We start from the raw sequence: 25763 nt of genomic DNA, 5'->3' as shown, positions 1-25763 counted from the left end.
ACTACATAATATGGTAGAAATCAAAGAGAAAGCTAAGTTGAAATTCTTTTAAATTTGCTACCTTCCTAATCTTTATCATGATCATAAATAGTGGATCTTTTTCAAAATTGAAATACTTTTGTGTTTTATTTGAACTGCAATTGCAAGCTGGCACTTACTTGGAATTTCATTGCATTCTAATAGAGAAGCTGGCAGATAAGAATAACATCATAGCCAGGGCTAAGAAGACAGACTCTGCAGCCCATCCCTTTGGCTTTTTAGCTGTGGAACTGTGAGTGTGTTACGTAATGTCTCTGTTTCATCTCGTCAAAATGGAGACAGTAATAGTTTCTACTTTATGACAACTGAATAGGCTAATTCATGTGAAGCACTCAGCATAGTATATGCCATACTGTAAGCAAATTCAAATATTTGGTATCATTAGGATCATTCATATATTGTTATTAAGCATGTCTACAGGCCATTATATATTAGAGTCTCAGAGACAAATCCAATTCACCTGTTTTGTTTTGTTTTAATATATTGAATATTTTAATAAATTTTTACAGAGAGGAAGGGAGATAAATAGTTAGAACCATCAATGAGAGAGAAACATTGATCACCTGCCTCCTGCAAACCTTTCACTGGGGATGTTTCCGCAACCAAGGTACGGGCCCTTAACCGGAATTGAACCCGGCACCTTTCAGTCTGCAGGCCAACACTCTATCCACTGAGCCAAACCAGTTTCGGACAGAAAGATTTCTTTTTTTAAAAATTTCTTTATTGATAAAGGTATCACATATTGACAAATATGTGATATGTCACATATCACATATACATCTTGTATATGCTCTGTTAAGACACATTCATTTTCAGACTGTCTCTGGCTGCTTTTGTGCTCTATGGCAGGCTGGGTAGCGGTGAGGGGAACCCACAGCTGCTAAAGGTTACCTGAAATATTTACTGTGTCTGGTTCTTATAGAAAAAGTTTTCTGACCTCTGCTATAAGCAAGCACTGTGCTAAACACTTACTTGGAGAATGCTAGGCAGTTGTTGTTGTTGGCCCTCCATGCATCAGAAGAAGCGAAGGCTCATGGTTATTATGTAAAATTTCTAAATTCACAGAATAACTGACAAAGCTGAACCTGAACCACTTTTATTAGACTCCACAGTACACATTTCTAATCATATTTCTCAGCTTAGGCTAGATAGTTCTTTGATGGTGTATAGTAACTGAGGTGGTTACTAGTTACTATTGGACTTTGTATCTAATATCATATGCAGTTGGCACAAAGAATACATATTTGAAAAGTCCATATTCAGTTCTATTTCCCCTACACTGAGAACTCATGCAGAATGCTCTGCACTTGACCTAGTCCAGCAAGCCCAGGACAGGCTGACCTGGCTCCAGGTATGTTTTCATACCTCCTTCTTTATTGACAACCATCCTCCTCTGCCCAGGATGGAACTATTTGCCTTCACCAACAGTAGTGCATGCAGAAGGCCAGCCGTGTAGCTGGTGAATTAGTGTTGTAGACTGGCCTTCTTTCCTATCGGCCTCTTAGATGTCTTCTCTGCCGCTAAGGTGTGGAGCCAGTTGAATGCCTCGTGTCTGAAGCTTAACTGCTAAAAGTTTACTTGGCTTTAGAAGGCACCATTTCTCTTTGATTCACTTTTGAAATACATTATATGCATAAGAATTATATACTAGGAAAATTCTCCCATGAGATCAATTTGCAAGATTCTTTAGTTTAGAAAGAATGATTTTTCTCTAGTGTATATGTTGGTTTGATATGGAAATACATACACTTAGTTGCCCTACATCTAGATTGCTAGTGTGCTCAGAATTTTCTTTGCAAAGTCAGAAATTAAATATAGACACTATGCCTTAATGTTTCTGTCTTGCTGTCTGCATATAGACTCCACAAACTTTCTTATGGATGAATCCCTTAAGCACAAGAAGAGAGAGGGGATGAATCTTAAATATACAACTTCAAAAGCCATCTCTGTTGTTGGCTGAAAGCAGGACTAAAAATTCTGGTGACTATAAACCCAGACTGTGCGCTTGCAGTGATAATTAGGTTCCTTATGGATTTGATGTTCTCTGTGCTAGAAAGACATTGTTTGACTATAAAGTGGTTTCTGGAGTTGCCCAGTTACATAAAAGCATCTCCTTAAGGTTCTCTTTTAAATAAAGTGTTTATAAAGCCTAATTTGTATTGACACATGTTTATATATGATTTCTTATGTTAAATAGTGCCCTTCAGGTGACTTTTGTGCATGATGACATATGCCAGCATGCCCTAGAAATTATGTCTCAATGAAGACTCTTGACTTCACCTTGTGTTCAGCCTTCAACAAACACTTACTCCCCAATGACTGTGCCTGGCATTATGATGGGTGCTGGCAAAAAAAGCATAAAGGTGCCGGAAATGGTTTGGCTCAGTGGATAGAGCATCAGTCTGCAGACTGAAAGGTCTCAGGTTTGATTCCGGTCAAGGGCATGTACATTGGTTGCGGGTACATCCCCTGGAGGGGGTGTGCAGGAGGCAGCTGGTTCATGTTTCTCTCTCATCGACGTTTCTAGCTCTCTATCCCTCTTCCTTCCTCTCTGTGGAAAAATCAATAAAATATATTAAAAATAGCATGAAGGTGCATGAGATTGATCTATTTTCTCAGATTTTCTGTTTCTTTTAGAGTCTTTCTCCTCCCCTCGCTCAGAACACATTTGTAGATTATCTGCTGTAGTGAAGGGTTCCCATAGGGTTTCATTGGTAGTACCTGCAACTTCTGACAGTGACATAAAAAACTCTTCCTCTCTTCCTTCTTTCCTTCCTTCTTTCCTTCCTTCCTTCCTTCCTTCCTTCCTTCCTTCCTTCCTTCCTTCCTTCCTTCCTTCCTTCCTCTCTCTCTCTCTCTCTCTCTCTCTCTCTCTCTCTCTCTCTCTCTTTCATTCATTTTTTATTTAAATGGAGGAGTTCATGATTGCTTTCTGAGACCACAGCAGCTTTCAAAGATTTTAGTAATGTGGACTGCTTTCAGGTCTAGGGCAATTACCATTGTATTCATTAAAGTATCTAAAACCTTTCTCTTTAAAAAAAAAAATTCTTTATTGATTAAGCTATCACATATTTGTCCTCAACCCCCCATTCCAATCCCTCACCTCTCCCCACTCATGCCCCCACCTCCCAAATGTCCTTGACCACTGATTAGGCTCATATGTATGTACACAAGTCCTTTGGTTGATCTCTCCCTTTTATCCCCACCCTCCCTCTGAGGTCCAACAGTCTGACCCATGCCTCCTTATTTCTGGGTCTGTTCTTGTTCATCAGTCTGTTGTTCACCATTTCCCCTAGATGAGTGAGATCATGACCTACTGGAAATATACTTATAAAAAATCTAAAATGAGATAAGCAATAATGGTTATGCTGAAGGGTAAATGAATCAGTCTGTAGTGAGTTTCTTTCTGGGCCAACAGTTCTTTTGAGACCCAATTTCAATGTTAAAATGTTCCTTATGTGTACATGTCAGCAAAGATATTTCAGTTCTGGATGGTGGACAAATGGTGGTAATGCAGGTCCAACCCTCTCTGGTTTGGTCCTGGGTAACCTGCAGTGATACACAGCTAAAACTTTTCTGGTTTGGTCCTGGGTAATGTGCAGTGATACACAGCTAAAGCTTTTCTGACTGTATCATTAACACTAATTTCTGAGAGTCAAGCTCACAAGTTCTCATTTTACTAAAGGAACTTGTGTTATTTTGTAAATGACTATCAATCATTAATCACATAATAAGCATATTCTCTATAATTTGAAAAGGTATATTTAATATTTTAATATAGTGTTATTTTTAGAAAGCAGATAAAATTCCTGATATCTTAACTCACATTCCAAAATGTTAAGGTCAAAGAAATCCTGGCTGGAAGAGATATGCAGAGAAAAAATGATGCTGATCTGCACTTGGAAGAGGGACACCCACTGAATGATGTACATTACAATCTGGATTGTATAAGTAGATTTTTCAGGATTAAACCTTATGTTTATAAAAAGGTAGTATGATGTAAAGAAAAACAGGTGGGACTCATTAAATTTTATATGACTCTTTTATTAATCAAGACCAAGAGCACATTAGCAGTTTAATAAACATGTCACACAGAGGCCTCATTCTGAATGCACTGTGAATGTAAGACTCTTTGTAAATTGTTGTGCTGCTTAGCCTCTTCTCCACCTGCACTCACACACTTTTTTCGAATATGTCATATCTAACATTTACCTCCATCACTAACTTCTGGCTGGATTCAGCAACTATCTCAACTGTAAATTTCTTTGTAGATTGCAAAATATATATATAGGGAACTGGCAAACAACTCTACAAACTAAATCATCTACACTAATAAAATAGAAATATGCAAATTGATCATAACTCTGTGGCACCATTAGCCAATCAAGAATGAGTATACAAATTAACCCAACAAAGATGGGTTAACTTGCATACACTGATGCAGAGTGGCCAGGCAGGGTGAGACACCTGCTATAAGGGGAAGGGTGGGGAGTGGAAGGAGCTACAGGAGTGGTGCTTTGACAGGAGTGAGGACTTGCAGGCTCCCAGGCGAAGCCGGGGGAAGGAAGGTCTATTTTTGCATGAACCTTTGTGCAATGGGCCACTAGTTCTTAATAAAAATGTACTTCTTCTTAAAGGCTTTGTAGCAATCTGATTTTGTTTGGCAGGTAGGGAGTGGGAATATAAATTTAAGGGGCAAAAGGAGCCTTTGAAATAGTCTTTCTAAACCTTAATAGTTAGTCCACAATTCTATTACAATATAGTATAGATCGCTTCAGTAGTCCCATCACAGGAGCATGATAATAGTAATTAAGTCTTAGTGTTGTTTTGGGGGGCTCAAAGAACTGGAGTCTGGAAAAGTGAAACATTCTGATGCCCAGTGTCAGTGGTCACCATCGCTCCCACAGCTTCAGGCACCTTCTGAGGCACAGGAAGGACAGGACACATCAGGCTTTTTTTCCGCTTAGCAACAAAAATGTTCATTTTCTTCTATCACCCCTTACCTAGTGTCTAAGGACGAAGTTAGACGTTAATTTCAGGACAGAGATTGGCTAATTTTTTTTTCTGTAAAAGGCAAGATAGCAAGGATTTAGACTTTGTGGATCAAAAGACAAAATTCAGAATGTTATGTAAGTACTTCAAATAACATGTCGGAGAGAAAACAAAGTACTACAATTTTTATTGCTAAAATTTAAAATATAATAATAATAGAGTAAAACTGATTGTTTCTCTAATCTCCGAGCACACACACACACACACACACACACACACACAAAACAAACAAAAAAACACAGATGTGCCTCTCTGCATGCATTGAACTTAATTCAAACACATATAGTTGGGAAGAAGGGAGCTAAAGCCAATAGCAAATGAGCAATTCACAGGGAGGGACTCCATCTTTCTTCTCAGAAATTCCCTGCAGTGAGCAAGGAGGCTGTCCTATGTCTCCTCTGACCCACTTAGTCTTCATTCCCCTTGCCTCCTACACTGTCAGCATCTCTACAGTCCAATGATAGGATTAATGATTTTCTTTCTAGGCTAATTTTGACTATCTTTTTCTTTTCTCCCTATTCCTTTTTTTTTTTTCAATCCTCACCAGTGTATATTTTTCCAATGATTTTTTGAGAGTGGAAGAGAGAGAAAAAGACAAAGATAAATATTGATGTGAGAAAAACACATCAATTCATTGCCTCCTGTAGGAGCCATGACCAGGGCCAAGGCCAGGAAGGAGCCTGCAACCGAGGTACATGACCTTGACCTGAATTGAACCTGAGACCCTTGGGTCTGCAGGCCAATGCTCTATCCAATAAGCCAAACTGGGTATGGCTCTCCCTATTCCTTTACATGCTGTTAAACATCAACTTTATTTAACAGATAAGGAAACTGAGGGAACTTATAATTATTCAATGATTCTATTGTTAAATTAGAGTAAAATTGATTGTTTCCCTAATCTACACACACACACACACACACACACACACACACACACGCACGCACACACACACACAAAAAAACAACAACAACAACAACAACAAAAAACACAGATGTGCCTCTCTGCATGCATTGAACTTAAATCAAACACATATAGTTGGAAAGAGGGTGCTAGAGCCAATAGCTCAGCTCAGTGTGACACTGCAGCCTGAATGATCAGATTCTGTTTTCTTGGCTGCTGTTTTATATTGCTAATGTAACTGCCCAGAAAGGTGTGCTGAATAAAGGGAAGGGGAATAGTGGGATTAGAGGTGGAAGACAAGAAGGGGAAGAGTGGTTGAGTAGGAAGGAAAACACCCTGGGCTGAGACAAAGTAAAACTATGGCAAACAAAGGAGAAAAGGGTTCCTTCCTTCCATAAGACTTTCTATGGAGACCTGGGGTCCTCACAGTGCTGCCTGGACACTGCACCCCAGTGTTCCTGGGCCACTGAATGCAGTGGGAATTGGGAATGAGCAGAGTAGCCTCTTGAATAGCTTCAGTTCCCATGCTGGCCCCATTAACCTGAAAATGATTTGCTGTGAAGACGAAAACTTTGGCTTTAGGATGATATTTATGTACCTTTTGGCCAGCTTTTCCATAATCTTTTTCATCATTTACTTACATGGTTTTTCTTCAGGGATTTTAAAACTTCAGTAACCATATTCCACTTCTCAGATTATCACTCATAAAATGTTTACTGACAAATTGGTATCTAACCAAAATGGCATCATTGTTTTTTCTTATTGGATTAAGTGCAGGGTTATTCATTATATATGACTTTTCTAAAGGAAAAGTTTAACATGCATCCTATAGACTTCATTCTTTTACATTAGGTAGGAAAATTTATCTCAGTCTAAACTAATCTATTTTTATTTTACTTTTAATCTAAATTAATCTATTTCTACTCGTTGCTTTTACATTGCTCAAAAGACATAATTAATCAATATTGCTTGGCCAAAATGTGAAGGTCTAATTTATATCACTTTAGAGTTGAAAGAGTTTATTCCTGTCAGTAAATATATTTAAAACATCAAAAGTGATGAGGACTACAGTCTTACAAGTTGGGTCAGGCTGTACTGAGATGTTATTGCTCTGTTTGTTCTTTACAGTTATCTTAAAAAGAAGCGGTTCCTGTTGTACAAAGCTCAGAGGATTAAGAAATGGATCCACTGTACATGTATAAGCAGTGGAGTTGGGATTTGAACCATGTTCGGCAGATTACTAACCCAGGAGACTTCACTAGAGTATTTTGTCAATCCTTTCAGGCTTTGCTCTTTGGGATTTCTCAACAACACAGACACAACCATCCAGTTGTTAATGAGTCAGTTCAACTGATTGTTTAACTATCCATTGCTAGGAATCAATATGGTGAATAATTTGGACTTCACCTGCCGTAGATATCTCAGAAAATCTAATTGATTCTTCCAACTACTATCAGTAATTTTAGAGACATTCAACAATGCTTACAGACCCATAAGTGTATTGGCATAATAAAATTCCATTCACTTCATAATAAAGGGTATGAGCAATAATGATTAGTTATAATAACAATAATGGTAACAAAAATGACTACAGTTTGAGAACTTATTGTAGTTCTCAATACAATTGTCATTAATGTGCTGACAATGCTTCTTTATGGCACTTTTTTACTGACTTATTTTAAAGAGGGAGGAAGGGAAAGAGAGAGAGAAAGACATAGATTGGTTACACTACTTATTTATACATTCATTGATGTATTCCTATAAGAGCCCTGACCTGTGATTGAACCTCAACCTTGGTGCACCGGGAGGATGCTCCAACCAATTGAATTACCCAGCCAGAGCCTATATGACTTTTAAAATTCAATTCTTTATCCCTGGTTTTGCTCTCCAAGCTTTCAGTTCCCCCAGTCAACTGTGGTATGGAAATATTATTTGGAAAATTCCAGCAATAAACAATTCATGAGTTTTAATTTGCAAGCCATTCTGAATGGAGAGAGACAGGGCAAGATTTCATCACTGTTGATGAAATCTTGCCCTGTCTCTCTCCATTCTGGGTGAAATGTGACTCATCCTTCTGTCCAGTACATCTATGCTATGCTCACATTATATTCAGTAAAATGTGTTTTGAAAAAAGAGAGACCACATTCATAGAGCTTTTATTAGATTATATTGTTGTAATTTTTCAATTTTATTATTAGTCACTATTCTTAATATCTTACTGTGACTAATGTACAGATTAAATGCTATCATAGTTATATAGGTACAGGGGGAAACATGGTGTATACTAGGTCTGGTACTATCTGAGGTTTTAGGCATCCGTGGGGGTCTTGTAATGCATCTCCCACCGATGAAGGGCACTACTATGCAATGTTAGAACACTACAGCTTCATTCCTATTGTATCATAGAAAAATGTTTGGTCTTTGTCCCTGATTCCTGGCACAAAACTACTAAAATTCTTGTACTCTCTGAAGTGATAAGAGTATATTGTCTGTGCCAATGAAGTGACTGGTGGCCAGAGGTTCATAGAGAGCATCAGGATAGGAGCTGGTCACCAGCAAGACCAAGGCATAATTAGAAGTTGGAACCATCATCCTCGCTTGCCCCCCTCTGGAGAGGGGTTAATCACCAATGATTCAATCAATCCTGCTTACTAATGAAACCTCCATAACAATAGGGTTTGGAGAGCTGGAGAGCTGCTGGGCAGGTGCATTGTGGAGCTGGGAGGGTGGCAGTACCTGGAGAGACTATGGAGGCTGCACTTACTGCCCCTCCCACTGCCAAGCCCTGTCCCATGTATCTCTGCCATTGACTAGACCCAAGTTGTATCCTTTGTAATTAAGCAGAAACATAAATAAACTTCCCATCTGAATTCTGTGAGCCATTCAAGGGATGGTTGATCCTGAGGAGGGCTTATGAGAACCCCAAGTTTATCACCAACTCAGATGGAGGTGTGGGTAGTTTGAGCACCCTGTTTGCAGCTGGCTTCTGAGGTGAGGTCAGTGTTGTGCCTAACTCCAGGTGCAAGTACCAGAATGGAAGCGATATTTTGGATGCCAGTTGGTGTCAAGGAGTCGGAGAATGGCGTGAGAAGAGAGCCACGGACCTCTAAGTGGCTAAAGCAAACACAATCAATGGAACAGAATGCACTGACACCCTCAAATAAGAGTTCAGAGGTATGGCCGGCCAGCAGTGTTAGAGCTGTCAGCTCACATGTGTCAGGAGGGCTTTCTACTTTGAAGTATTAATTTTTTTTCTCTCTCTCTGTCTTAACTCTCTGTCTATATATTTGAAGCCAAGGACACTTCCTCCCTTTTGTTTATTCATACATTTTAAAAGTATTTACTGAATGTGTAACGTGTACCAATATATCCGGACTGCTAGGAACAGAAACTGCAAGTGAATGGTGAGTTAAACAGATGGGCAGGCAGGTGTTTTTGTGTCTCACACACAAATAAGTTTGGAAGTGTAGGTTGGGTGACTTTGACTCAGTGGCCCAACACTCTTAGATAGAGGGTGCTATGAGCCTCTTAGCCCTTTTCTTTGACCTGCTTTTCTCTCATTGGCACAAGATGGCTACTGTGGTTCCAGCCACCATGCCCACAGGTGAGGCAGGAAGAAGCAGGGCATGGTGAATAGGAAGGTGCTGCTATTATGTAGGAAAGCAAAGTCTTCCTAGACAGCCTCAGTGGACTTCCATTCATGTCTCATGGACAAGCAGCATGTGTCCATCTGTGGCTATAAGGGAACAGAAAGCTATTTTGAATGTGTGAACATATGGCCACTCTGATCAAACAATTGTTCTGGATCTAGGAAAAAGGAAGAAGATAAGAACTGAGTTGGCAGAATTCATCCCCAAGTTAGGCACTGCACTCGGCAGTCAGGATAGCACGGTCATTACAAGCAGATACAGTGCCTGCCTCATAGAGCTTTTTACTTAGTAGAAGAGGTAGACAATAATAAAAAATATTCTACAAATACATGTAAAATTACAGTCATTAATGTGCTGAGGTGGAGAAGGCTCTGAAAGTCTAAAATGAGAAGGAGAAGTGAGTGATATAATAAGGGAAGTGAAGGAGGCCTCCAGGGAAGGGTGGTACGTAGACAGGTATATCTGATTCAATTTTGGCACCTCCCATAGGGCCCTGCCTATAACACAATTCATAGAACAAAAGGAAAGATAATCACAGAGAATCTTCTTGAAATCTTAGTGTAAGTGTACTGTATGATTCTTTTTATTTCAAGTGCAAGAAATATAATTTAAAGTCAATTAAAAAACAAAGACAGGTGCTGGCTAAAGTTCCGGGCCAGCTTCAGTGAAGCGGCATCAAGTAGCCCCACTAATGATACCAGAACGTGCTGCCCGTCTCCACTGGCTTCTGTTTGTGCTGACGCTGTTCATTTGTAGCTTTTCTGTCCTGATGCTGTGATAATGGCAAGTTTCAGATTTATCTATTTTCATTAGAAACACTTCTACAAAAGTTACATTTTCCAAATAACAAATGTTTTACAAGGAGATCTCATTGTGCCTGACATGAGCCAGATACCAGCCCCTGTAGCAATCACGTGGTCACTGGAGAATGCATGATCCATTTAGCTAGTCGAGTCTTGTGTCCTCTCCTGTATCCAAACGCCATGAGCTCAGAATAGGGAAGAAGGTTCCCCAAAGGAATCCACGGAACAGTCGCCAGGAGAAGTGGGAGTGCTTGCTAGGAGGCAGAAAGAACAGGAGCCTCCTACAGAGTGGAAATGATTAATGGCATTAATGACTGCCTCAGCCAACAATAGAATAGTAACCACAATAAGAACTCACACTTATAAGTGTTTCTTACTATTCTTAAAAATTCTTATTCTCCATTCATGGCATGCTGAAAATGTATCCAGTCTGCTTTATCGAGCCCAGAAGGTTGAATAGCACTTTGGTTTGAAATGAGTGAACATGAGATTCCCAGAGAGCAGTGATTCTAGGAGGACAAACACCCCTCCCTCAGTCACCAAGTCCAAACAGAATGCCCAGTGCTCCTGCACTCATGCAAACACACCTCCACTGTGGTGGCCGGCGAGGGCCTGTCCGTTAAGTGAGGCTCATGAAAGCACAGATGGTCCTGGGTGGCTCAGCGTCTGCTGGTGGCCAGACTAAGTGATTTTGGTGGCCTTACACTTCTGATCACATCCAGGCAGCCAGGGAGAAAATGAAACCTTGTTTATCATCTTGACAAACAGCCCCTTTCAGTGCCTCCGGACGCTTTATGTTACTTGGTCGAGCCAAATACTATTAAATTGTCATCACTGTCAAAAAGAGAACTAATAAGTTTTCTGCCTGAGTCATAGTTAATGACTTCTACAGTGTGCAACACAAATCAGTTTCTGCTCGCATTCTTTCCCCCTAACTGTGTGTTTCTGATCTCCCTGGCTATGAGGCATAATCTCATGACATAAATAAATATATATTTTCATTATGTCCTCTGTTAAACCGATAAGATGCCAAGATGACAAGAGCCAGATACTTGGCTCAGTGGGTGAGGTATATGCATGAAGGAGGACATTAAGCGGCTTCATTTTGTTCTACATTTTCACGGAAGGCGTAGATTGGAAAAACTGCATGTCATAGCTCTGGAGATGGTTATTAAATATATTAACAGAAGTTACTTAGGAGGTAATATACCTCTTTTGTTCTCATCATCTTAAAGAGTAATATGTTAGTCAGATTAGACTGTGTTAAGCTGCAACAACAAACCACCCCAAATTTAGTTGGTTTAAAACAACAAAGGTCTATTTTTTTGAACATGCACCATGCCCATTCTGGTTCAACAGTGGGGCTGTGTTTGTAGGAGTTAGTCTAGAACTGCTGGGGCAGATGGCCCTAACATGGGGGTGGGCAAACGAGGGCCCATTTGCTTTATTGCTCCTGAGCTAAGAATGGTCTTTATTTTTTCAATGGCTGGCAAAATCTAAAGGACAATATCTGTGACACATAATTACTTCAAGTTTCAGTTTCCATAAATAAAGTTTTATTGGCATACAGGCACACTCAGTTGTTTACATATTTTTTTATGTTTGCTTTTAAGTTACAAATTCAGAGTTTGGTAGTTGCCACAGAGACTACATGGCCGGCAAAACTAAAAATACTTTCTGTCTGGACTTTTATAGAAAAAATTTGCTGACCCCTGATCTAAAGTATGACCAGTTGCCACACCAGCAGGAAGAGAGCCCTACAGGGTCCGTGCACAGAGAATTCAAAGCTCAGCAAGGGAGTGATATGTTACTGCTGTTAACAATAACCATGTGGCCCAACAACCCTTAAGAGAACTAGGAAGTGCCACAAGCCCAGGAGGAGGAGAACCAGAGATATAATTTAGAAGCCCTAACTCTACTACAGCTAAAATTAATAATAACATGAAGAGCAAACATACTTCAGGAATGGGTCTAGGGGTTTTGCCAGTGTTCACTCATTGATCCCCATAACAACCTGATCATGAAAGTATTATTATTTTCCCATTTCCCAGATGAGCAAACTAAGAAATGAAAACTTAAATGATTTTCATGAAGGATAGAGTAAGTATTTAACCCCAGTCAATATGACTCCAAAATCCACTCTCAAACACTATACTCAAACATTCTACCATATGTGAATTCTCTGGAACTTAGAAAACTCCAACCACCAATACTGTAGAGACTTTTTTTTCCACAAAACCCTTAATTATAGAATTCAGCAGCTATAAGCAAGATACTAATTTTAGTGTTTGCATAACCTATTTCCATATTGCTTAACAATTCACTTAGAAATTTGCAAATAATTTAGCCCATAGATAGAAGGAAACTAACATCTGTAAATTTTCATGTGGTTTGCCTGCAAGCAAAACCAAACGATTTATAATTTGAGGTTAGTTTATGAATCAGCAATAGAAGATAATAGAATAATCTCATTTTAAAAGAATTTTTAAAAATTTATAATTACTGTTGGGCTTCCTTCTTTTAGTGTATCCCTGCTCATATGCCATTACATAGATGTCATCAAGAAACAGAACAAAAATGAATAAAGACATAGAGCAGATAAGGCAAGGATGCAATGTAGAAAGCATAGTAGATGTCCCATCATTGCAGGAATACTTCAGACATTCCACAGGTCCTGAGGCCTTATAGCAAACTCCTCCATTGTCCAAGCTTTCAAAATCCAGTCCCTCCATCAAAATTCATGTCAGACTGTAACCACCTCCAGTGTTGTCTTTGAAATTGGATTTCATTTTTATGTTAATAAGAATGTCAGTTATTATTTATAGTGTACCTACTGTGTACTACTTGATGTATTAATTATGTTTAATCACAATATCTAATGCTCCAAACATCCCTTAAGTTAGGCATTTTACTCACAAGGGACCAGGGATCAGAAATTACAAATTTCTCCAAGTCACCCAGGTAGCAACTCAAATGATATTTAACCTTTCATGGCAGTGTTTCAGATAATTTTAGGAAAATTAATCTAACCTGAGGAGTGGCTTATATAAAATATGACAGCCTGCCTCTTTTCTAGAAAACGTTTCCACATTGTTCCCAGCCTTAAAGGGAACTTTCATCAGAAGTAAAGCTTGATGTTGGTTGAAGCATGGAGTTGGGCGAGATCCAGAAGGGATGTACAATAGAATGAGAATCTTGCACCTAGGGGAATAATGGACCCAGATATTTTGTTAGCTTTATTTCATTCCAACTTTTTCCATAATTACAATAAGAGAATACAGACTTACTTATTTCAGACCATGGCCACAGAAGCTGGAGGAGCTGCTGTGACTTAGTTTTCAGGTCTTACATCCAGGTAAATACTCCACTTTGAGGTAGAAGCTCCCCCTTCCATTGTTTCAGCCACCACCAAGCCTGAGTGGCTTTTCTTACTGGGAAATAAGTCACTTTTGTGGTTGCATTGATTTGTAGTGTATTGAAGGCAAGTCTAGATCAGGCAAGCAAATTTGTGTGCAGAAATAGCCAGATGAAGATGTTATATTGTTATTTTAACAAAATTCTCAGGCAGAGCTAAGAATAGCACAAAAGTAGTCTGATACTCAAACCACTACTTGGGTTCCCCTCCCTAATACTATCCAAGGCATCCTTACTGGAAAAGAACAAATGTTCCAAAGTATTTAAAGACCAGAAAAACATCAAGGATATTCTTTTTGTAACCTCATTAGTGCATCTTTGAGTAAAAATTGTTTCTATATTGTTAGTGTGGTTACTAAAGAGTTTCTGCAGTAAAGCTTAAGATATCCAAAGTGTAAGCCATTTTCTTCTTTTTTTTAAATATAAAGGAGAGACTTAGGCATCATGTTTTGAGTGTATTATGGTTTATATTACTTTTAGCAATCTTATTTTAGAGGAATAGTGAGGTCTAAATACAATTCCCCAGCCATCGGCCTGGTGTGAGCGTAGGGAAATGGGCATGAGAAAAAGTTCGTGATCTAGTCAAAATGATGTTTCCAGTATTATTACTAACAGCAGAATATATTTTAGTACCTATTATGAAGCAGGTATTATTATAATCATTGCCTATAGTTATTTAATTGTCATAGATATTTAGTCCTCAAAACAACTCTGTGAAGTTAATGTTATCATCACCCATATTTTACCAACTGAGGCAAACAATGGAAAACAGTAGGAAGCAGCAGATCCAGTACTTGAATCTTGATGATCTTGCTCTAGAACCTGTTATTTTTTTATTTTCTTTATTGATTAAGGTATTACATATTGGGTCACAGGCAAAGTCTCTTCAAATTCAAGAAGACTGAAATCATATCAAGCATCTTCTCAGACCACAATGGCTTCATATTGGAAATAAACTAGAAAAATAAAATAAAAAATAAAAAATAAAAAAATTCAAACACTTGAAAGCTGGATAGCATGTTATTGAACAATGGTTGGGTTACCAAAGAGATCACAGAACCTGTTATCGTATTCATTATGCTGTGCTGCCTCTCATGTGGCTGTCCGACCCAGAATTTGTTCCTATTTTTTTTTTTACATTTGTCTGTCTTCTATGTACCCCAGAAACCTGGAAAGGAGAAGATGGTGATTTGTTTAATCTAGAGCATAAACAAGTCAAGCAGCCATTTTTGCCCCCCTCGACCAAAACATGCTTAAATATTCATTAGTGTCTCTCCTGCCAATGATTTACAAAGACACTTGGAGCTGCCTTCTAGTCCATTGTGTCAATAAAGCATTTTTAACACAGTCTTAAATATGCATTTCTGACATCTGCTAGAATAGATTCTAAGAGAGCTATTTATAAGGCCTTGATCCAGAAATCCCATAAAAGTGAATCTCAGAAATCTGTGCTTTGTCTCACAAGTAGTAGCTTTTAAAAGAAGGAACCATAGCAATAAAATGAAAATGCAAGGGTCTGAATAATCATGTCAGACTTAACATCCTTAGTCAATTTTATGCACTTTTTAAAAAGTTGATCTGTGAGTAGATATGGTCTGGCTTAACTATTAATTAGGACTGAAAGGACTGAAGTATCTTTATAAATTCTCTTAATTGCTGTTTCATTTTCTAGCTTTTTTTTTTTTAATAAAATGCTTTTATTTGTATCTTTTGGCTCTACTCAAACCCATGTTCAAGTTGTTTTCTTGAAGGTACAAAAAGGTCATTTCATTCTAAAAACTACATTTATTATTCGTTTGTTTTCTGAAGACTACATATGGATACTCAGAGAAAATTCCACCTAAATAATTAATTGATGTTTAATATTTATTCTTTTTTTTAATTTTTATTGTTGAAAATATTACTTACCCCCTTTCCCCACACTGATTCATTCTAGCCTGGCCCTACCCCCATCTCAGGCCTTCACCACCCTATTATCTGTGTCCATGTGTTATGCATTCATGGACACAATTTATTTATTTGGTTGATCTCTTCCCAGAATTTTTTTCCCTTTTCTTATTTTCCTTGTTTTCCTCTTTCTCCCCTCACACTCCTTTCCTTCCTTCTTTTTTTCTTTAAATATTTTTTAAATTGATTTTTAGAGAAAGAGGAAGGAAGAGGGAGAGGGAGAGAAACAACCATGTGAGAGTAAACATCCATCAGCTGCCTCTTGCACTGGGGATTAAGCCTGCCACCCAGCCATATGCTCTGATGGGAATCAAACCTGCAGCCTTTTGGTGCATAGGACAACACCCAACCAACTGAGCCACACTGCCCAGGGCCTCTTCCACCTCTTTTTTCCTTCTTTCCTCCCTCCCTCCCTCCCTCCCTTCCTTCCTTCCTTCCTTCCTTCCTTCCTTCCTTCCTTCCTTCCTTCCTTCCTTCCTTTCTTCCTTCTTCCATTCCTTCATTCCTTCTCTCTTTCTCTCTTTCTCTCTCTCTCTCTCTCTCTCTCTCTCTCTCTCTCTCTCTCTCTCTCTCTCTCTCTCTCTCTATCAATCAGTCATTTATTCATTTACAAATATGTGCCTGTCTACTATTATGCCAGTCATTAGGGATAAAGAAGTAAACAGGATGCAGTCTCTACTATCATGAAGAGTCCAGCCAGAGGACAGACAGACAGTGAACTGGTTATTCCAGGAGGCACACAACAAAAGGTCAGCTTGTTAAAAGCATACAATAGGGGTCAAGAGATACTCTTTAAGAAATGGGTTCATTCAACAAAATGTACAGAACAGAACTGGGCCCAGTACTTGGGATAAAGTGATGAAACAGAACAATTGCTGGCCTTACCCCCTATAAGAAAAGTAAAACACTATTAAAAATGCATAAATAATGCATTGTGATTATTATTGTGGTATAATTATGAGAAGTTATAGGGTCATATAATGTGGGTTCAAGGAGACCACCTAAAGAAAACCTATATAGTGAATACAGGAGCCAAAAAATGTACAAACTTATGCTATTCCTTTTTTAAAAGATAATTTTCTCTGATTCAAACTTTACATTCTTCTCTAGCATCTTCTTTCCCAGAAAAGCTAGTGTTGTAATAATTTTGAATTGCTGGGCTATGCTCAGTCATGGACATGAAATGAGCAACACCAAAATATACTACTGAATGTCAACTTCTCTGGCAGATGAAAAGGATTAGACATTAGCAATTTCCCACAAGTGTTCATTCTTCAATGGCTGATGCAGTTTGTTACTCAGAGTAATTCAGTTGGCTGATATAAGCTATTTCTATTAGATGTTTATTCTCGGGGCAAACTGTTTCATGATGCCAACCTTCAAGTTTTTAGCCATCTACCTGCCAATTTCTAACCTCATCTTTCCTTTCCATTATCATATACTAGAGGCCTGTTGTATGGCATTCGTGCACTTGGGAGGGGGAGTGTCCCCTCAGCCCAGCCTGAACCTTCTGGCAGTCTGGGACCCCTCTGGGGATGCCTTGGGAGCAAGCCTAAGCAGGCAGGCAGACATCCCCCAGGGGTCCTTAGTGAGAGAAATTCCTGCCACCACTGCTGTGCTCCTCAAACATGAGCCTGTCTTCTGGCTGAGGGGTATTACCCTTGTGGGAATGCACTGACCATCAGGGGGCAGCTCCTGTATTGAGCATCTGCCCCCTGGTGGTCAGTGTGCTTCATAGTGACTGTTCCACTGTTTGATATATTTGCATATTAGCCTTTTATTATATAGGATAACAAAAATTAATATGTTAAGTGTTTGACTGTTCAACCGTTCAATCAGTCACTCTGATACACACTGACCATCAGGGGGCAGACACCCTGACAGGTAGGTTAGCTTGCTGCTGGGGTCCAGTTAATCAGGACTGGGCCAGATGGGCCAGACACACCATGGAACCCTCCCATTGTTCCTCCCCAGCACCAGTTGTGCATCAGTGCAGTCCCTCAGCCTGGCCTACACCCTCTCACAATCTGGGACCCCTTAGGAGATGTTGGAGAGCTGGTTTTGGCCCTATCCCCACAAGCCAGGCTGAGGGACCCCACTGGTGCACAAACCCATAAACTAGGGCTCTTGTGATATATTATATAATTTTCATCAGTGATAACTCTTTTTAAAGAGAATGGTATCCTATTGAAACCAGTTTGACTAAGTGGATAGAGCATCGGCCTGCGGACTGAAAGGTCACAGGTTCAATTCTGGTCAATTCTGGTCATGTACCTTGGTTGCAGGCACATCCCCAGTAGGGGTTGTGCAAGACACAGCTGATTTTTCTAACTCTCTGTCACTCTCTCTTCCTTTCTGTAAAAAAATCAATAAAATATATTTTAAAAAGAAAATGATATTCTTATTAATTCATCTTCTTTATGTTTCCTCACTTAAATAGGGCAAGACAATGATACATTGAGCTGGGAAGGAGTTATCAGTGTTAGAAGTATATTGGGGTTGGCATTTTTTTTTAACTTTTCCAGCTCTGAATGAGTTGATGCTGCCAGGAATAATCTTGAAATGCTGTCTTCCTTCCCCTTTTTGGATATTAGAACCTTTCTTTCCTGTTAAAAATAGGTATTCATAGTGTACTATGAGCTCTGACAAACAAAAGAGAAAGAAAGAAGGGGAAGTGGACAGATGCCTAGCAGAGCTTCCCTGCAGGGGACCTTTTTATCCCTGCCTGGGGAAACATGGACAAAGGAGAAGCAAGACAATCATTCTTAAAATGTGTGGTGGAGGGTTAGGGTTAGAACTTGGAAACTGATGTCCATCTAACACATCTAATTTTTTTCAGATTAGCCTACACTGGCCAGATAATTACTATACTTACCTTCTAATATGAAAGAACAATGGGACCCCTTATAAGGTTAGTTTTAGGATTTAAAGCTAATTTCTCATATTTTATCTGATATGTGTTTACTATAGACAGAGGACAGAAACAATGATCTGAAAACTCTGAATAGTATGGACAATCACCATACTAGCTTGTTTTTTGCACACATTCTCTGCCATTAGCTTGTAGATTATCTCACTGTCTTATTTTCTGGATCTTTGGATGCTGGGTAAAATCCAGAAGGGAAGCCATTTTACTGATAATCCATAAGCAAAAACAGGAAGCTCAATTCCCTGAGCACTTAAATGATTTTTGCTTTGATGGTCACAGATCATCTTGAAATCATTTTATTTTTAGATTGAAATAAAATTTGGGAATGAACTGACATTGGTGCCAAAGAAAAGTCTGGAAGGATTCTACATGACAAATAGCTTTATGATTTTACAATGATCTTTACAGTTAGGTTCCAAAGAACAGTTACCTAGGTAACTCTTAAAATGCAGATAAAATATGTTTAAGGGACATTTTTCTAGTTCTCAGAAAGAGCTATGACAAACCTAACTTTACTTGGCTTTTATTGGGGACAGATCTACAGAATCCTTTTCAAACAGCCAGCAAATGAGGACAGTGGGTAAGTAAGACTTAAAAGTCTGTTCCACCCCTAGCTGGTTTGGCTCAGTGGATAGAGCATCAACATGTGGACTGAAGGGTCCTGGATTTAATTCTTGTCAAAGGCATATGTCTGATTTCTGGGCTCAATCCCCAAGACGGGGGGTGGGGAGGGGGGCATGCAGGAGGCAGCCGATCAATGATTCTCTTTCACCAATGATGTTCATTCTCTCTCCCCTTCTCTCTTCCTCTCTGAAGGCCCTAGCCAGCAGCTGGAAGGCCTAGATCGACCCTGATGGCCGACCAGGATTAGGGACCTACCCATGCATGAATTTTGTGCACCAGGCCTCTAGTAAAAATATATTTTAAAAAATTAAAAAAATTGTTCCAGAGTGTCTTTGAGGAATTATATCCCTGTGATTATAATAGAAGTCCAGTCCGCAAGCCGATGCTCTATCCACTGAGCCAAATTTAAGTCTATTAGTTTTTTGATGGAGTCTTTCCAGTATTTTATGTACAATATCATATCATCTGCAAATAAGGACAGCTTTACTTCTTTTCCAGTTTATATGCCTTTTATTTCTTCTTCTTGTCTAATTGCAATTGCTAATACTTCCAGTACTATATCAAACAGAAGTGGTGAGAGTGGGCATCCCTATCTTGTTCCTTTTCTTAAGGAAAATGGTTTTAGTTTTTGCCCATTGAGTATGATGTTTGCTGTGGGTTTATCAAGAACATACAGTATTTATAATTTATTTTTCATGTTGTTCAATTATCCATCCATCCATTGATTCATCCATCTATCCAACAAATACTTGTCAGTGTGTTAGGGGCTGAAATCAGCTGCGTACAGTTGTTTTCACTTTCCTTTGCAAAGAAATCACAGAAGAATAGACTATTTATTCTACTGAAGGTCAACAAAAAAATAACTAGAACTGCTTTGTTCTTTCCTCCAGTGAATGTAACTGAATCTCCTCAGATAATCTGTAGACCCCCACAACCATAACTTGAAAACTTTTGATCAAAGACCAAAGATGTGAGTCTTGCCCTATTGAAATCTGGTGTTTTTGTTTTGTCAACACAAATCAGTAGCACTGGATTTCACCATCAGAATAGACTAAAAGGTTAAATTTCTCTGATCACCTATGGCTATGTCAGTCACAAATGTAAACCTTGGGAATCAGGAGATTTGAGTATGATGGCTCTAATCAGACTTTCTAAATGTGAGGGTCCCATGGGCCTCTGGGACCTGTTCTGGACTCCACATTGGCATACCTGAGCCACAGGTATAATTGAAGCCATGGTTCAACTTGGCATGACTACATGAGCTTATTAGAGCAATACCTTTCTAACTTCCAGTGGGCAGATCCATCATTCATGAGCCTGAGGAAAATGTGGTCTGGCGTCATTGATTTTATATACAAGGTTTTAATGAAAATGGAGTACTTGTCAGTTCCCAGTCACTGAGCTATCCTTCCCTTTTCAGAGAAATGGCAGTATGAGTGCCAGGGTGGAACTGGGAAAGAGCACCGTTTATGCAGTCAGAGGATCTGGGTTTTGGTCTGGATGTGGCTAGGTACTCACCAGGTATAATGTGGGCAAATGATTAAGCTATTCTTGACCTCAGTTGCCTCCTCTGTAAAATGAGGGTAATCATAACCTCATTGGGCTTATGTGATCAAAAAATGCATTAAAGGTTTGTAACATACCTACCATGATGTCAGACACATAGTAAATATTCGATGAATGTTTAGTTCCTATAATATTATTATTGTCATAATTACTTATATGGCCATGCCATTTGGCTGTTCTTAGCCTACATCTTCACTAGAAAATGGGGATAACAATAGTCCAATTTATGTCTTTGAACTATTTTGAAGATTAACTGAAATATGTATTAGAGGCACTTTTCAAACCCTATTAATGACATGCCAGACAATGTTTAACAAAGAAAGCAGCAGTATCCTTAAGAAGATTATATTCCAGGGAAAACATACACAGACAATAAGTATAATTAATTAATAAATTATACACTATATTTGAGAGTTACGGGAAACCTGGAGGGAAGATGAGGCATAGTACAACATGCTGAGGAGGAGAATTATGATTTCATTAGGGTGATCAATGTGCCTTTGATACTAAGGTATTTGGGCAAATATGTAGAAGTGAGAGAATGAGCCAGAGATCTGTGAGAAAGGTGCTTCAAGAGGTGCAGGGTTCAACTTGTCAAGAACAAAATGCCTACTGGAGCAACACCTCATGGGTTTAAAGCAACCCTAAAAAGAGATCATGCCCATCATGTTTAGGCCATAGCCTTCCAACAGCCCATGTCCCTGGAGCAGAGAGAAGGATGGTAGCAAATGAGGTCAAAACTTGATTGGGGGGTTGAGAAAGGCAGGTTGGTTAGTTAACCTTGAGCACCATTCTAAACAAAGTGCAAACTTCCTTTTGGAATGTTTCATCAACAAAGACTGATTAGTTGAGTTTTAGAGTCAAACACACTTGAGTCATACGTGTGTGATACAGAGCAGGTCTTTCAACCTCTTTGAGTATCAAGTTTTTAGCTGTAAAATGGGACAATAGCTGTACAATTGTTGTGAGGTTTATAAATAATGTAGGTCAAGTGCCAATTGCAGTGCCCAGCACCCTCTTCTGTGAGCTCCCTGAATGGCAGTGAGCACTGCGATGAACAGAGCTGCCCCTTTTCTCATTCACAACTGTGCTGGGAGGGACTGACTATGGGCTTCCTGACCCACCTTGTTCTTCATATTATTTAACTCAGTGCAGTAACTCAGTCTTGCATGTCTATCACTGGGTCTGCTGGACTGACTGTAAATCAAATAAGATTCAAGATATGACCTGGATCTTTCATACCCTTTGTGCTGTTTTCAGTCATAAACATTGTTTAGTCTTGTATTAAAGTCAAATGGTTACTTTTAAATTAGTGGTATTTTCATGAAGTAGAGAACCAGCTATTACTTACTTGACTGAGGGAACTTGAAGCTGACAATAACAAGCTAAGGTGACCTAATTGTAGGTGTCTATGTTAAAGAGTGTAATGTGTGATTAACACTGTTGTTTTATTAACTCTAATCCCAATGATGGGCATGTGGTGAGACTGAGATTCTCTTTCAACTGTCCAGTTCAAGCTTCTTTACTTCCTGCTCACAATCTTGCATTGATTGGTCTTTTGTTCCCTCTGTTTGGCACTTTGCACTTCTCTAACCACTACTGAAAACAGCAGCCTAGTTGGTCATGCTAGAGCAATATTCATATTGCATTAATTACCAGCTTTAAAATACCCATTTGTGCTGCATTGCAACATAGAATAAGATCTCTCTCTGGAGATTAAAACCTGCTCAAATTAAATGCTATTTCAGATATTCTAATGTGTGTTTTGTTGTTGTTGTTGTTGTTGTTGTTTAAAAATACCCTGACTGGGACTTCTGGTCAAGATGGCATACTACATAAACACTGGGTTCACCTCCTCCCATGACCACATCCAAATCATAACTAAACTAGAGGCCCTATGCACAAAGATTCATGAATGGGTCTTCCTTCTTCTGGCTGATGGCACTGCCTTTGCTCCATCCAGAGCCACCTTTCTGCCTTTGCTGGGCCTGGAGCTACCTTTCTGCCTTCCCATGCTGCCCAGAGGACCAGAGCTGCTGGGGTGGTATGGAACACCTGACCCACCCCCAGCCCATTGGCACTTGCATATACAAATTAGCCTGCCATCTTTGTTGAGTTAATTTGTATACTTACTCCTGATTGGCTGGTGGGCATCATGAAGGTACAGTAAATTTGCATCTTCCTCTTTTATTAGTGTAGATTATAGAACAACCACTTGAATACTAGCTGAACAGAAGTTCTATAAGTAAGCATATAAAGAGGAAGCAACGTGGAGACAGTTTTGCTCAGTAGTTAAGCATCAACCCATGAATCCAGAGATCATAGTTCAATTCCCAGTTAGGACACATGCCAGGGTTACAGGTTCCATCTCTAGTAGAGGGTATGCAGGAGGAGCCAATCAATGATGTTTCTCATCATTGATGTTTTCATCCCTCCTTTCCTCTGCCTTAAATCAATAAAAACATTATTTTTAAATGGCAAATGTAAGAAGATCACATATAATTTTAACAGTAAATTAAAGAATTCACAAATACACACACACAAAAGAAGTAAAAAAATAATGACATAAACATGGAGGGGGTGAATAAAAGTGGTAGTAATTTTAGAGTGATGATCAACTTAAAAGAGACTATTATAGATGTAGCATGGTATATATGAAGTACATGGGAATCAAAAACCAAAAATCTACAAAAGATATACAAGAAATAATGAGAAAGGAATCCAAATACAACACTACAAAAAGTCATCAACATGCAAGAGCAGAGAATCTATAATAATAAAAGCATAATATGCTAATTAGAGCGGACATTCTTCCAGACATCCTTCAGTCCTTCCAGACAAAGCAAGGGAAGCCAGATCTGGGTGCCAGAGGAAAGCCAGTGCCAGCAGCAGGGGGAAGGAAGGCCTACTCTTGCAGAGACTTCTTGCATTAGGCCTCTAGTAAGCAATGGGGAAGATCTATAAAAACAATCAGAAAACAATTAATAAGCAGTAACTACATACCTATACATTACTTTAAGTGTAAATGAATTAGACATATCTCTATATAATTATGTATTACCTTAAATATAAATGGATTAAATGTTCCAATTGAAAAAAGATTGGATAAGAAGATATGATACATAGAGACAATGGAATTTATTCAGTAATAAAAAAGAATGAAATCTCACTATGTGCCAACATAAATGGGTATAATGAGATAAGTCAGAGCAAGACAGCTACCATATGATTTCACTTAATGTGGAATCTATCAAACAAAACAAACAAAACAGAAACTAATGCATAGTTAGAATGAATGAACAGATGGTTGCCAGATGGGAAAGGGTTTGGGGAGGCTGGGTGAAAAAGGTGAAGTGTTTAAAAATAAAAATTGGCAGTTACAGAACAGTCACGGGGATGTAAATCACAGCGTAGGGAATATAATCAGTAGTATCTTAATAACTATGCGTGGTGTCAGATGAGTGCAAGACCTATTGGGGGAGTCACTTTGTAAATTACAATATATAAACTTCTAATCACTGTGCTATACACCTGAAATTAATCATAATACTAAAAGCATAATATGCTAATTAGACCGGACAGCTGAATGACCTTCCGGATGTCCTTCCAGATGATCTTCTGGATGAAGCCAAGGCACTAATTTCATGCATCAGACTTCTAGTAAAATAATAAATGTCAATTTTAATTGAAAAATTATAAATTATTTTAATAATATTAAATAAATAATGTTAAATATCAATATCACATATTAATAATATATTGTTTAATATCAATAATAATAAAAGCATAATATGCTAATTAGACCCGGCAGCTGAATGACCTTCTGGACAGACATCCTTCCAGATGAAGCCTGGGCTGCTAGGGCCAAGACCCTTACACGAATTTTGTGCATCAGGCCCCAAGTTAATAATTTGATAATATAAACAATGTATTTAATATTATTAAATGACAGTCTCCTTAGAGAAATGGCTGATTCTAGGACCAGAATAAGACACAAATAAGGTAAATCTGGAGAGTTTCATAGGACCAGAAAGTAAGGAAGTGCTCAAGAAAGGGGGCAAAAGAATACACAGAAATCACTTGAAAGAGCTCACAATAGCCAAAGTTGGAATATTTTGAGCAACATATTAAATGAAATAGTGATGTGCCCCTGTGGTGAGGCTCAGTTGGTTGGAACATCCACTGATGGGTCATGGTTTGATTTCCAGTCAGGGCATATATCCAGGTTGTGGGTTCGATTCCTGGCCTGGGAATGTACAGGAGGCAACCAATGGAAAGTCTCATCCAACTTTCCAGGCATGGTGATTAAAAGTGTCTCCAGATTTTGTCAAATATCATTAGTGGGTAGGACAAATAGTCAGACCACCTCAGCCAGCACCCTGCACTGAACAACACTGATTGCCCTGTACATTTTAGGACAGGATGGAGCTGCCTTCAGTCCTTTCTTCCTGCCCCCTTCTTTTACCAATTATTTTTTCTTTTCTTTTTTAATTTCTCCCCCGCCCCGCCGCCTTTTTTTAAGTGTTCCCATACAGTTTAAAACACAGTGACTTGTATGTAATGGTTGCTTAGCAAATATGTGATGCATTTCTGCCAACTGAATCCTAAATGCCAAGAATCATAAATGTTATGGCCAATTCTTACCAGAAGAAAAACAGTTTTTCTAAATTCAGAGCTTGACGTTGGGGAAGATAATTTCTGATTCTTGGTCACTTGGAGTGACGTTTATGTCCCCTGGGAACTGGGGGCCCTGCAGGTGGACAGGCCCACACGAAGGCTAGCAAACCCACAGTCACGCAGTGCAGGGCGCAGAGGCCGGGGCAGAGGGACAGATGTGA

The 25763-nt window shown here is 39.0% G+C and overlaps 1 protein-coding gene across 2 annotated transcripts in view; it reads left to right on the top strand.

Annotated features, from left to right (window-relative positions):
- The window catches only part of TAFA1 (TAFA chemokine like family member 1), a 487078-nt gene that overhangs the window by 353764 nt on the left and 107551 nt on the right, over nt 1-25763 (top strand). The window lies entirely within an intron of this gene.

The sequence above is a fragment of the Pipistrellus kuhlii genome, unplaced genomic scaffold (assembly GCF_014108245.1).
Source record: "Pipistrellus kuhlii isolate mPipKuh1 unplaced genomic scaffold, mPipKuh1.p scaffold_m20_p_11, whole genome shotgun sequence".
In the NCBI taxonomy this organism is placed as follows: Eukaryota; Metazoa; Chordata; class Mammalia; order Chiroptera; family Vespertilionidae; genus Pipistrellus; species Pipistrellus kuhlii.
The sequence above is the reverse complement of the archived record's forward strand: the minus strand, read 5'-3'. Positions and strand labels throughout refer to the sequence as shown.